The sequence below is a fragment of the Vanacampus margaritifer genome, chromosome 1, assembly GCF_051991255.1.
Source record: "Vanacampus margaritifer isolate UIUO_Vmar chromosome 1, RoL_Vmar_1.0, whole genome shotgun sequence".
Lineage (NCBI taxonomy): Eukaryota > Metazoa > Chordata > Actinopteri > Syngnathiformes > Syngnathidae > Vanacampus > Vanacampus margaritifer.
Window position 1 is genome coordinate 57,356,898 of NC_135432.1, and position 13,721 is coordinate 57,370,618.

Genomic DNA, 13,721 nt, shown 5'->3' on the forward strand with positions numbered 1-13,721 from the left:
CCTGGTGGTGCATGAACAACTCAAGAGATTGACACTTTACAGTGTTAATTATGTGCCTGCTTAAGGTTTGTTAGTCTCAACTTTGTTCCGTAAAAAGCTTCAGACGACCTCTCTATATCCAGACATACCTCAAATTGGTAAATATGTTCATGAGGCAGCCCGGTGCAAAAAAAAAAAAATCAATGTAAGGGTACAGAAGCAGTAAAATAAATTCTATGGTGTGTGACATAGCTTTATTTTCAGGGTTTGATACATTTGATGATTTTTAGAAGTATTAGATGTATTTTTTTCTCTTAAAATGTGAATCTGATTAAATGACATACTAGGGGGCATCTGCACAAGTTACACGTTATCCAGAAGGGTTGAAGTGAAATGTTGTTTTTTTTAAGAGCCCTGACAGGAACACAGCAAGTAACAGTAAAGTTGAAGTTAAACGTTTATTGTTATCTTTCAGGGCAGACAATTTTGGCCTCTGGATTCCTCTGATTGGCTGAGGAGTGACACTGAAGTGCGTTTCACATCCATAACAAGACGAGCTGCATCCTGTTGGTGACTGTGAGTGCAGAAACGTCATCTCTGACATTTTACACAAACCCACCACCACATTGATGATTAAAAAAAAAAGTTTGTTTTTTTAATCTAACCTGTCGTTTTTGTTTTTTGGCGATCACCACCAGGTTCTTGGTCATCTCTCTAAGGCAATTCTCCCCCAATTGCTCGAGAAAGAGTTCTGTACTTCTTCCATTCTTGAATGAAAGATGATACTGTTAGATCACAAAATGTGAAAAGCACTGTGAATACTTAAGTCAATTATGGCTCGCCTCTTGTATGATTTCAGCCTCATCATTGATTGAGCTGGCACAAGACCTGACGTCTGCCTTGGAGCAAACCTCAGCAGTTCAGGGAGCTCTGGGACAAAATGCTTCTGAGTCCACTAAACTGGAGCCGCCATGTTTGCCAACGCAGAGTCTTCAGGCTATGTTCCCAAGAAAAGACCATGCTGGATGGAAACATCAGATTCCATCTTAGCAGAAGCTCCTCAAAAATTCTGGCAAAACACTTGGTCCTCCTCACCATAGTTGGTAGTCAACTTAACCCATTGATGAGAACGATCTCAGTGGAGTCAATGGAACACAGATATGGTGCAGATGAGATCATGTCAAAGGGTACAGTAATATCAAACTCTTTACATTTACATTTTTTGTTACTTTGTATTTGTTCTTCTGGTAGACATAGCATTTCAGCCTTTGACAAAGTAGTTTAGTAGAGTCGAGTTCACTCCACATTCTGGAGGCCACTATCGCAAAACCTCCCCAAGCAATCAAACAAGGAGATGTAAAGTTGCTCCATAGAGTCGCTTCTTAACTGGCCGCTTGTCAATATTCGCTCTTAAGATTCTAAGATACCGTTCGACCCCTCCAAAAATGTATCACAATCATGCCGCTCCACTTAAGAGTCTGGAGTTGACATTAAAAATGAATGATGAAGCCTTTTCATCCTCATCTCCTACAGCTGAAATGATCACCAGGGAGGGATCTTTGATAGTTGTGCCTCCCGGCATCTGCCAGCTCATTATTCCCTTTTCAGAAATATTGTCACAAATAAATAAGTGACTTGCTATGGTATTGATTTGTTTTGAGATGAAGTCCTTTGCCAGGCTTTGTAATTAAAGCTGTGCCCGTGTCAGTGTCCCAGCATGCACTCTGTTGCGTGAAATTCGTGAATTCTATTTAGTCAAGCCAAATGGCTGCCGAGATCGACAATATGTGATCACATAAAATCCACATCAGGAATAGTTATTGTGTCTTTGTGGCTGCTTGTTTGAATAAAAATCTATATTCATATTTAGTGATACCGAAAAATACGCATAATTCAGTGTTTAGCACTTAAACAGGTTCTGATTAATTTAATGATTAATCAAAATAAATCCTTCCATTTGATATAGCTGATACCAAAGGAAGCAAATCCTCCCTTCCATTTTGTATGGCGACTCAAGCATCAGATCTATGAGACAGACGGGCTAGCCACTATCACACCGTGCTGTTGAGACAGCAAATCATTTTCCATATTATTTAAATATTTTTCAATGTATTGTTTTCATCTATCATAAAATATCTGTTTAAAAGACAGTATATAATGCATCACGATGTATCTATCAAGAGTGTTAGCTTGATGATGTCACAATCCGATTGTTGTCTAAAACATTTTTAGATGAAGTGTTTTTTGGTGCGCCGTAATGGGACAAGGCACAAGGCTTTACATCTTGCGGTTTAATTCGCACTGACCTCCCTAGCCCCTAAACGGTACTTGTTTTCTTACTTTATGGAAAAATCAATAGCCGTCTTGACAGAAAACAGCTCCGGAGAAGAAATAAATGGGACCAGCATAGCCGGCTGTCAATCATTTCTCACTTATACAACGCCAAAGCTCTTGATTGCTGCTCAGTAGACTGCCACGCTGACGTGAGGGTCGAGCAGCCTTAATGGTTACGTCCAGACGGAGGCGAACCGTTTGGAAGAACGCTACAAGCGATGAGGGGTTGACAGTGGTACAACAGCAAAGTATTTATAATCCTACAGTGTACGCTCCATCTGATGCCATTGTGAGAATGCCTTTTGAAGCACTCGGATTCCGTCGGTCTCCGTTCATTCCATTAACCTTTGTTGTGTGCTCTCTTCAAAACGTGCTCCTCCTCAAGGTCACCCCTCTGATGCGCATACAGAGCAGAGCCTTCAGCCACCCGAGTGCAAGGGAAGCAGATGTCGGCAGCTCCGTTTTGGCTCCTTCATTGGAGCGGGCGCAGCCGGCCGGGGCCAAGGGGCCACCTGGCACCCTGGCTGGCCCGCAAGTGGGCCTCACCTGTGGGTCCGACGCCACACATGACGTGAGCACAACAATTGCAGCTGTTTGCGTGCCTCCGCCTCGCTGTCATTTATATTTGGAAAACTCCGCGAGGAGTTTGAAAAGCTGTGCACCGTTTGCTCAAGTTAATTTTCATAAATCTCTGAGTCTAATCCAATTACTGCAGCTTGGGGAAGGAGGGATAACCTTACAATCAGACACCCATGGAAGAGGGCATGGATTTGGGTTGCGGAGGCTTGTTTGAAGAGCCCGCAGATCCATTGTTATCAGCGCTATGTGTTCCCTTCTGTGTGCGCCTCCACTTTATTCCTCAGCAGAATGAGCCCAGCTCAATAAATGGCGGCTAGTCTGTAATCTCTGAGCAAACTAGTCGGCCTCTCCCAGGAGTTGAGGATTATATCCTAATGATTAGTGCTCATCAGGATACTGTGTTTTTGCCTCACTTGTATCGAGACAATGGGGCCATGGGGGGGTGTGGGGTGTTAAGCACCAAAACACTGAGATGCCATTTTCTTCTTTGCCCTTGCCTTTGTTGCTCTGTGGACTTATGGCATTTCGGCTCATTAACACTTATTTGTTTTTATGAGGCATAATCCGTTACGGGGTAATTTAGAACTGGGTGGCTGTCAGTGGATCCTTTCGGATATCCTCTAACTTCTATATGGGACACAGTGCAAGCTATCCTAAAATGTTTGTCAATTCCGCTTCAAAGGTCAAAGAGAGAAAAGGCTTTCCTTTATCCTTAGAAAATGGCCCTGCACTCTAAAAACAGTTGGGTCACAAGTAACCCAATTATGGATTAAAAAAATGGACCGATCCACTTTTACGGGTCAATTTGACCCAACTTTCTGGGTTGTTTTATACAAAATGGCCCATTTTTTTGACCCAAGTAAAAGATCTGACCTATATTCATGAGTTGTTTTACACTAAACGACCCATTTCTTGACTCAAAGTTGGGTCAAATGGACCCAAGTAGAGGATCAGTCCATAGTTGGGTTATTTTTGACACAACTGAGTGTGCAAGTGACACATTACACACATCCTTTGATGTGGATAAAAATGCCTAATGGAAGCTCCAGTAATAAAAAAAAAAGACACAGAAAAATTTAATAAATAGCAGTTAGCACTGTTTGCTAACTTTAGCACTAACTGTGTCCTGTGATGATGCTGTGTACTGTGCTCCAGCTGCCAGCCAGTGCGATGCTTCCAGAGGTGGGGTACAGATGAGCCGTGGCCTGGGGAGTCAGTCTGGAAAGGGCCAGACATGGTCCAGATTCCCCGGAGAGGCCTGGACCCGTTCACATCTGCTTCTTGTGGTGAACATGCGGGACCATCTGGCCAGGAAGATGTGCAGACTGGATGGGCGTTTTTCCCTGATCTCGCCGTTGCTGGCAGGCGTGTGCAATATGGCAATGCAATGTATCAGCACATATAGGACCCTCAATCATCGAGTGCTTTGCAAGGTCAGTGGTGGTGAGCAGAGTGTAAATTGCAAGACGGTAAAGAATAACATCTACTGTGACTTTCAGATTCATGCATGTTGTTGAAGCGTCAGTTGTCAAGAAATAATGAGCTCTCCAACAGTAATGTATAGTAATGTAATGTATATGCCTAAATGAGGGATAATCAAATTTAATTATGGCGTGAAAGAGGTCACAATTTTTCATCAGTGCTTCTTGGGGTCCACATCAGATCACACTCTTCCTAACCAGATGTATGGCAAAAAAATCCATTTTAGATGAGGACAAATGTATGCATATGTGAAAAATCTGATCTCTTAATATGTTAAATTTTTCACAATACATTTCTCAATGCATGTATAGAAACGCCACTATTTTAACCCAACAACAAAGGGTTTGAAGCAAACAACAAAATACTGTAACCACATATTGTCTCCCCCACAAGTGCATAAAAATGAACATTCAAGGACAGCACATAATTGCTGAACAATACGTGCAAAAATGCATTTTGAAGATTTCCCCTCCCACCCCACAAAAATTAACTCACTCAATCGTAATATGATTGAGGTACTATGTTTGTCCTGCATATCAATCCAATCTGCAAAACATTATTCGGCCTACCTGTTGTAGTATAGGGCAATAAAAGACCGGATGGGAAGCGCAACAAAGTCTTGTCTGCCATCTAGTGGTGTATTGGGATATTACCACTTAAAACTGCTGTTGATGCATAATCACTGTTCGGCATTCACACATTTCGCATAAAAAAAAAAGAAGAAAAACTCAGTTTTTCCCGTGTTTTTCCAGCCACATTTACGCCCTGTTTTTCATTAACAAAAAACAAACAAACTATTATGAGTGTGTATCGGCATTTCCTGAATAATTTTGGAGTGCTTATTAGAAAATCAAAAGACAAAAAACAAACAATATTTTTTGTATGTTTAATTAATCAAAAAGCCACTCAGTGTGTGTTCGAGGGCCGCATGCGCTCTGTGGGCCGCCAGTCTCCCATCCCTGGTGTTTTATCAAAATTGATAAACCTGTATTATTGCAGAGGTGTAGGAAAACCAACGCAAGTACAGGGAGAACATGAAAACTCGGCAAGACCAGAGATTCAGATATCAGAACTGTGAGGCAGCCATGCTAACCCCTAGTGCACCGTGTCGACTCAAGTTATGGTACTGAATTTAAAAAAGTAAACCAGTACGAGGGTTTTCTGGTACTCCAGCTTCCGCTTACGTAAAAAAAACAAAACATGATAACTGGGTTAATTGAAGAATTGCAACTGTCCACAGTTGTAAATGTGCCAATGCGATTGGTTGGCAACCAGTTTATAGTTCACAATACAGTGGTCGTTGCGAGTTCTTGTTAACATTAGCTTCATCGCTAGCATCCCTGCTTCCCCCATGACCTTGGAGTGTCTGGAGGTCACAGAGCAAGTCGTCCGAGGTGTGAGTTAGGCGGAGACACCGGGGTTACCCAGAGGCGCGGCGATGAGCAGTCCGGGCAACACGTAGCAGATGTTGGCCAGTTGCTGTGTGTGGAAGCAGCCTCTGCATGTGCGGGGCACACCCAGAGGGGAGGGGCGGTGAAAGCGTTTCACTCTGCTGTCATCTTCCACAACAGCAGCCCGATTTAGATTGGAGCTGACAGCGGAGGATATTCAATTAGATTGTGCATGTCACTCGGTGGCTCGGATCAGAGTCGCTGCTTTTGCCTTTTGTGTTTGCCATCCCGGCGAGGGATCACATGGCACGCTCTGCCTTTTTGTGCCACTTCCATTTATGTCGACCTCCAGCTCCGGACTAGTACTTTATCGCTATTATTGATTGCTACATGTTAAATATTGGCTTGGCAGGGCACAAGTGCTTTTTGAGTTTCTATTGTTTAGTTTTCAGATGCTAAAATATTGTTTGACCTAAGAATCCATTGGGTTTAGAAATAGAGGTTTAAACAAAATCACTGGCCTGTAATGTCAACGATCATTCTCTTTGCAATGAAACAAGCAGTACCTGCAGCAGTGACAAGGGCTTTTTTTCTTTTTTTTTACCAATGAAGAAGGCCAGCACGGTACACAAAAACAACTTCAACTTCCCTTTACACATTTCAGTCGTTCAAATTCCACAACAGAAACCTGCTCATTTCAAATCCAGCAAAAGCGTACCGTTTTGCTCCAACGGGCTGTTTGCCGGGCACCCAGGCGACTCTAATAAGACGTTGTCATGTCGTGTTAATGAGCGCTGAAGCCTTTGCTAATCTCATTAGCTGTGGTGGGGCCAGTCGGCCTCTGATTTAACAGTTGTCACTACACCTTGACTATGAGAGGCATGCTGCCTGTTCCGGCTCTGCTGACTGACAGGTCTGAGAGGAGCCTCCTGTCTGGGGACTAAACTAGTGCTGTCTACTTGGAGGAGTAATTAACTCACAAATGCACAAGGCTCTGTTGTACTTACTAACACATGGGGCTCCAGCAGCTTCATCACAACTTTTTTCTTAACAAAACCCATTTTAAGTAACATCAAATTTAGCAAGGTTTGAAATATGTGGTTTTGCATCGCAGTTTGTGTGAAGCTTTGTGCTACGCAGAAACCGCTCGCTAGCAACATCTTCAGCTGGCTACTAGTGTACCTAAACATATTGCGGAATTCCTCTAAGTTAGTAATCATTGCCTGAGGTGGCAAATAAGCTACAATAATGACAAGTGTCATCATACTCATGAAGAGATGACAACAAAAGACAGAGAAGCCATGCTAAATGCTAAGCTAACCTGAGATTGACGTGGCTTGCGTGTTTAACATGGGAATTAAGTGCTTGGGTGATCAATTATACTTTTCACCAACTTTTGGCCGGAACTGCGTTACAGTGGAGAACATCCAATTTTGAACAGTAAATATTAGCAAGCAAAAAACAACAATAAATAGCAGTAAGATGCCCACTTCTGCAACATTTACCATGTTCAACTGGTTCTTTGAAGGCGACATGCAGAAAGAAGTCTCATCCCGCGTTTGCTACCAGCTACCCAGTCACAATTCCAGAGGTGACTTGACTACCCCTATTATCCCTCGCTCATTTTATGAAGCCCGCATGGCCAACTCAGATAGGTTGTGCAAAAGCTTTGACACCTTTCTCATAATCAGCAATCCAGACAATCACATGTATTTAACGGAATGTTTTCTGTTTTTGTCCTACTTAAATCTTATTCTCTTTAGTTGCAGGCCTCTTTAATTAAAGGTCTAATTCTGGATTATTTCCCCTTACTTTACAATATATAAAGATAACTGACAATTTAAATGTTAATTAGGAGCCTTTGTCCCATTATGCTGTGATGTCCGATTGGCAAGAATTCTCTCCTCTTCGCCCCATCGTGAGCCTCAGCCATCTTGCAGAATGTGGTCGTTGATGACCCGGTCGAATCCTCTCGCAGGCCTATTGGAGAAACAATTCAGTCTTTTCGAACGAAGCTCGGTTTATTGATGAACACAGACTCCCTTAAACGCATCCGATCCAGTGTGCAGGTCACTGTTAATTAGAGAAATCCACCATTACTTTGTTTATCTGCTTTTTCTCATATTTAAAATAACTTAATGGACTACAGAATGTTTTTTTAATATGGTCTGACTTGTCTTTTATTGCTGTGTGACTTTGATAATATATAAGGAAATATATGTTGGAATATAGGCTACTGCTAACAAAGGTTTTGTTATTGTGTGGTGATGTGTGTAATGATGTAGTTTATAAGAGGCCGTAAATGACTTTGACTAAAGCTAAATGATTTAGAAGTAGAAGATTTTAGAAGCAGATGAAGTTAGTTGTGTATTGCAAGTCTAAAGTTGCCATGTAGAGAAACTCTTGGACGAACACACTTTAATTGAAAAGTTTTCAAGGGCAGTGTACCAAAATACAATACGCGTTGTACATGGCATTAATCAGGCTGCATGGTGGAGAAAATACAAAGTTTCTCCTTAAGATGTTTGTGAAAGCATCACATGGCTCGCAGTCATACCCGAAACTGTTGCATGTGTATGGGGGTGCTAGTGGCCCCTTTGGCCTCACAACTGCGGGACTACTGATTGCCTATTTATGGCGAATTCTTAATTTGGTTTGGCACACACACTTTGACACCCTCCTCCCCCCTTCTGGGGTTATTTCCCAAAGCTCCCCTTGATGAGGGGCAAATACACGAGTGCTATGAAAAGCCCCTGACTTCTTAGGGCGTTCTTCTCCAAACAGATTCTTTCTTCTCCACCTGAAAGGTTCCTTCAGATTCCAGTTTGAGCCATTGTGAATACTAATTTCTCTGTGTTAAAAAGCCCTCATATCCCTGCCATGCTCTCATTTGAATGGCAGACTCAGGGGAGACCTCTTAATTCCTTTATAGTGGGATTCAAGACCCTTCACTTCAAAAAGTATAAATCATACTCCCAAATGAACGAGGGAGAAGGAGGGATTGGTGAGAGGGGGCTTGTGATGTGTCCCGCTGGACGGCGCCGGCTAAATCAGTCTCCCCGAGCTGCTGAAATCCACTCTCCAGTGAGGTGGCTTCTTCCATCCTCATGACCCAGCTCTGCACACGTGGAGCCCGTTTACTTCCTTTTGCTTTGGCCCCCAAAACATAACTATGTAGCAAAGCTATAATCACCAACGCCCGCTATAAACAAACTCCAAATGACCTCCTTTTTCAAAAATTTCATTTCTTTTGAGGATCTTTCCCCCGTACACTTGATGGATTTGTCACCCCCGAGGCCAGAGAGAAAAGTGTTTACCCTCTGGGCCGAGTGTACGAATTAATCTTGTACTGCATCCGCGCTGAAACGACATTATATTAATAAAAGCTGTCATCTCCCGTTTGGTGCCAGGTGACGGCAACAATGGGAGATGATGTTAAGCGATGAAGGCTGAGATGAGCTTGCGTGTGCCGCTTATCCTCGCCTCCGAGCGGGACCTGCCTGGGTAATGCTGGGCCCGCAAGGCACGTCCCAATCCCTAAACGCCTCCCACCTAAGCAGCTTCTCGTTATTGACTTATTTCGTGCGCTGAGATAAATCATAGTCCCATGCCCCTCCCTTCCCCATTTTCATTTTAATTGTGAGATCTCGGTGTCAGCAGTTAGTATATTGGTGTGAGTGGCCTATTGATTATTGATTTGGAGCTATTGATTATGTTCCCTGGAGACCCTAATCCTTTCTGATTCATTTGAATAGCTCTATTAATCTTGAGATCCTGCTCACACCTGAAGCGCCGTGTTCCCTGATGAAAATAGATAGCCATTTTGTAACCAGCGCACCTTGCTCCTCTTTTGATTTATTCTTTTTAATTGATATATTTGCTTTTGGATGTGGACGCCAAAATTGCAATTGACCCGCTGTCACCGATCTTTTAGTCAGCACCCTCAGGGACCACTCCTCCTTTAAGAAGTGTCTCATATGACCTCACACACTTTTTTTTTTTTAACTCCATGTCCTTGTTTCTTTGATATAATTTAGCTGTTGTTTAGTTGCCTGTATGACCAGGGGCATTTTAGAAACCCTAGGGGCCCCCAGGCAAGAGGGACCATGAAGACTCCCCGAAAAAATAAATAAACACCCGGACAATGGATGAGGAAAGATATTGTATTTAATAATTCAATAATTATTAATAATTTATCTAATATTTACATAATAATAATAATAATGATTTGATAATAATAATACTTTTATTTATTAAAATATATTTTATTTAATAATTATTACATGAAAAATGAACAACCTAGCTACCAATAGTTACCAGCTACAGCTACCACAGTTACCTGAAAAAGTAACTTATTTACTTTACTGATTACTTCTTTAAAAAGTAACATAGTTACTTTACTAATTATTTTCTTGAAAAAGTAACTCAAATACTTTATTGATTACATTCTTTAAAAATGAACTTGGTTACTGTACTGATGTGATTACTTGCTTTAAAGGTAACTTAGTTACTTTACTGATTACTCGTGTTTCGACTTTACCACTTTGACTGCACTTTTTTCACTTACTTTTTCTAGACATTTTAGGTAAAACTAACTGTCGGCATATGTTATACTCAGAAACAGACCATTGTGAAAGAATGAAGTTATTTGATATTTATAATCAACTGTGCGACATGGATACAAATCCTCTTCACAAAGCCAGCTAATGATTTTCTCCTAGTTTGATTAGCATGATGCTAACTGACAATTTTAGACTGCAGTTGGTCGAGAAGCAATGGTTGTGGACCAGTATTCCATTGCTCCTCTGCATTGGCGGAATAAAAGGAGCGACGGAGGCACAGACCCCTGCATAGTAACACCAAATGCATCTGCATATTTTTCATTTTAATACCTTGGGCGTGCCTTGTGAAATAATGGGACGTTTAAACACAGATCGATTTAAGAATTAAAAAGTTAGTTTGCAGAGATTTACTGCAGGGAGTTCAACGGCTGAGCTCTTTATCAGAGGTGCAAATGGCTGGTTATGTGCTGTCCGACAGAGGTACGATTGAGGGATCGATAGGCGTGTGATTTACTAACTGGAGTACAGGTGATCAATAAGTATAAAAGTAAATGAAATATGCATTAGTGGGATTTTATTAGAGTGGGGTAGCCGAGAGAGAATAACGGTCAGGCCATTTATTTTTATATCTATTGATTATACAACTTAGAGACTCAAAGGGAGCACTTGCACGGCTCCCGACACCATGCGCCTGCGTGCCCGTTATGTGATTCATGGGTGCTGAGGTCGTGGAACATGCTGCTTTCTTTAAATGCTGTCCTTAAAGGGCCTCGTGGTAGCGCATGCCTGGTGGAGATGCTTATGTTGTCATGCGCTCTAAGATGTGCCAAAGGGGTTAACGAGAATGTGTGCCATCAGTCATCTCTTTATTGGTGTTTTTTTATTCTTTAGTACTCCTTAAAATACGGCGTATTATCACAGGGTATACTTTCCAGAAGAACAAAAAAACACATTTTTCAAATAGTTTCCCACATGCATTTAAAGGATCTTTGTGCAGTTTGTCACTTTTTTACTCGCAACTGCCACCTCTGGCCCAAAGCGTAACTGCAGAATCTGTGTCAGGCTCGTTCATGGCGCGCGTGCGAGTACGTGCACGATCTTAAAGCGACAGCCGCAGTTGACTTCAAATGAGGTCAGAAAAACTCTGCCCCTCCTCTCCCCAAAAGAAACTGTGGAGTGGGAGGGCCCGCACACTCCACTATAAAGGGAAGATAAAAGATGATAGGTGCAGTCAGAGTAAAACAGTCAGGGCTCTTCGTACTCTGAGTATTGGTGGAGCATGCATGATGTAGAAAAAGCTTTAACATTACCTTTTTAAACGGCACAATGCACCTTCAATCTTATTCAAACAAACGAATTTGAACATAAAAACATTGCAAGCATAAAATGTATAGAAGATTAGATTAGATTAGATTATATTAGATTAGATTAGCGGTTGTCAAAATTTTTACACCAAGTGCCACCTAAAAAATAGTTGCTACCAGGAATTAGCATGGATGCTCTACCTGCTGGTGAGTCCATTGCTGTTAGCACTCTCGAATCCCTGCTTCTATAGGATGCGCCTTATGACATCACTGTGACGCCTCTCCCGAATAAACCATTTTTCAATTTGAGGTGCGGCCTCCAACGGTATACACAATGAACGGGTTCGTCAACGGTGAGCTCTACTAAGTGCAGTGTGAAAAGGCCCTAATCCATCCTTCCTGAAGCATAACCAGGAGTTTTATCTTCTTCTGAGTGGTCAGAATCTTCCCCTTTCCTTTCTTTGGTCCTTCCTCGGGTCTCCTGACGGCCTCACGACTCTGGCTGGAAGTGTTCGGTTTAGGTGAACGGTATGGGATTTTTTAATAGGTTTTAGGTGAACTAATGAATACACACACACTCACACAGGCACGCACACACGCACATACACATACTCACCCACATACGAAAAAAATAATAATAATTTTAAAAAAAAAGAGAGCAATGATGATGACATGTCAAATCGGTAAAATTACCGAATGAACAATACTGAGCTCTCCAGAAAAAAAAAGGGAAAAAAAAAAAGTATCTTCCCCTTCTTCCGACACTGGATGGCTTTGGGGTTATAATGAAACAAGTGTTCTGTATGAGAACCTGTGATGTTACCAGTTAGCCAATCAGAGCCCAAGAAAATGAAAATCCAACCAAACTGCTTAAATGTTCTTTAGTTTATAATATGCAGATGGACTTTATTCCATGCAATACCGTACATTATTCAAGTAAAAAGATGTAAAGATCAAAGAGATGTAAAGAGCAAAGATCACTGTGTGTTTGGGGGGGAAAAGAAAAAAAACGTGGTTCACTGTAGATGTGTATAAGAATAAACTAATCACTCAGTTTGTGTTTTTGTGCAGCAGCACCCTCACCTTATCCATCCCCCTTCTCCCATACGCAAACATTTATCACAGTTAAGCCCCACTATAACCCTTCTCGGCCCACCCACCCACCTCCACCAGTGATGGAACGGACCTTGACCTTAAGTTTACATCTCAGAAGTCTGGGCTATTAAGCCGTTGGGGTGGGGGGGCTTTTCCTATTTCGGAGCTGCTGACTTATGGCACAGGAAGCGCAGGGCAGGTGTAATTTGTTAATGTGAGTTCTACACGTGCCCGCGACGAGCAGCGTCATTCATATAATATGTTCTCTGTGATCCCAACACTCCTTAATGAAGACAAATGGGACATAATATTTACTTAATGGCAGTAAATTGTGACTTACTAGATTTTTTTCTTTTGTGCGTTGTTTGCTGGGAGCTGCATTTGTTACTAACGTGTGTATTTGTTTGACCCATAGGCACTTTAACATCACTTGGGTGCTGAGGTTGGAAACAGGATTACGTCTATCACATCATCAGGTAACACCTCACACACATGATACACTTGTGGCCTATTTAACTCACTTTGAACATTATTGGAGATTAAAACCAGCAGTTGTAACCTTTTTACACAGCTCAAAGGAAGAATTTAATGCTGCATTTAGCAGGCGTGAAGTGTCTTTTGTAGTTCCACTGCAACAAGACAGTCTTATTTTGGACGCATATTGAATTGGGTGTGTTTGAACCAGTGGACCTGCCTTTTTTCATTAGTCTGATGGCTTAGGGTTCGGTGTATTTGCTGGATTGAATTCAGAATTGGTTTGTCCAGCTTTTCTTCCATGTCGTCTCCCTATGCTTCGTTGCTGTTTGTCATTTGAATAAAAAATGTTGCTAGTTCCTTGATTTAGTGAAGGGTGCAGGCCTCTGATGTTTATTAATATAGCTGCACAGTGCACTGTACCGGGCTCCATCATTCATTTGGAAAAAAGAGGTGGAATTTAAAACCAGCCACTGCTTTACTTGGTTACAGATTGCATCCATTTATTGCACTTGAGTGAT

General features: G+C 41.9%; 1 long non-coding RNA gene across 1 annotated transcript; it reads left to right on the plus strand.

Moving 5' to 3' along the window:
• The first annotated feature begins 979 nt into the window (after positions 1 to 979).
• On the plus strand, positions 980 to 13,366 carry LOC144049072 (uncharacterized). The gene is made up of 5 exons (XR_013293476.1): positions 980 to 1,166; positions 2,699 to 2,884; positions 4,048 to 4,325; positions 13,142 to 13,202; positions 13,298 to 13,366. It is a non-coding gene; the product is annotated as an uncharacterized LOC144049072 (long non-coding RNA).
• The last annotated feature ends 355 nt before the right edge of the window (positions 13,367 to 13,721 follow it).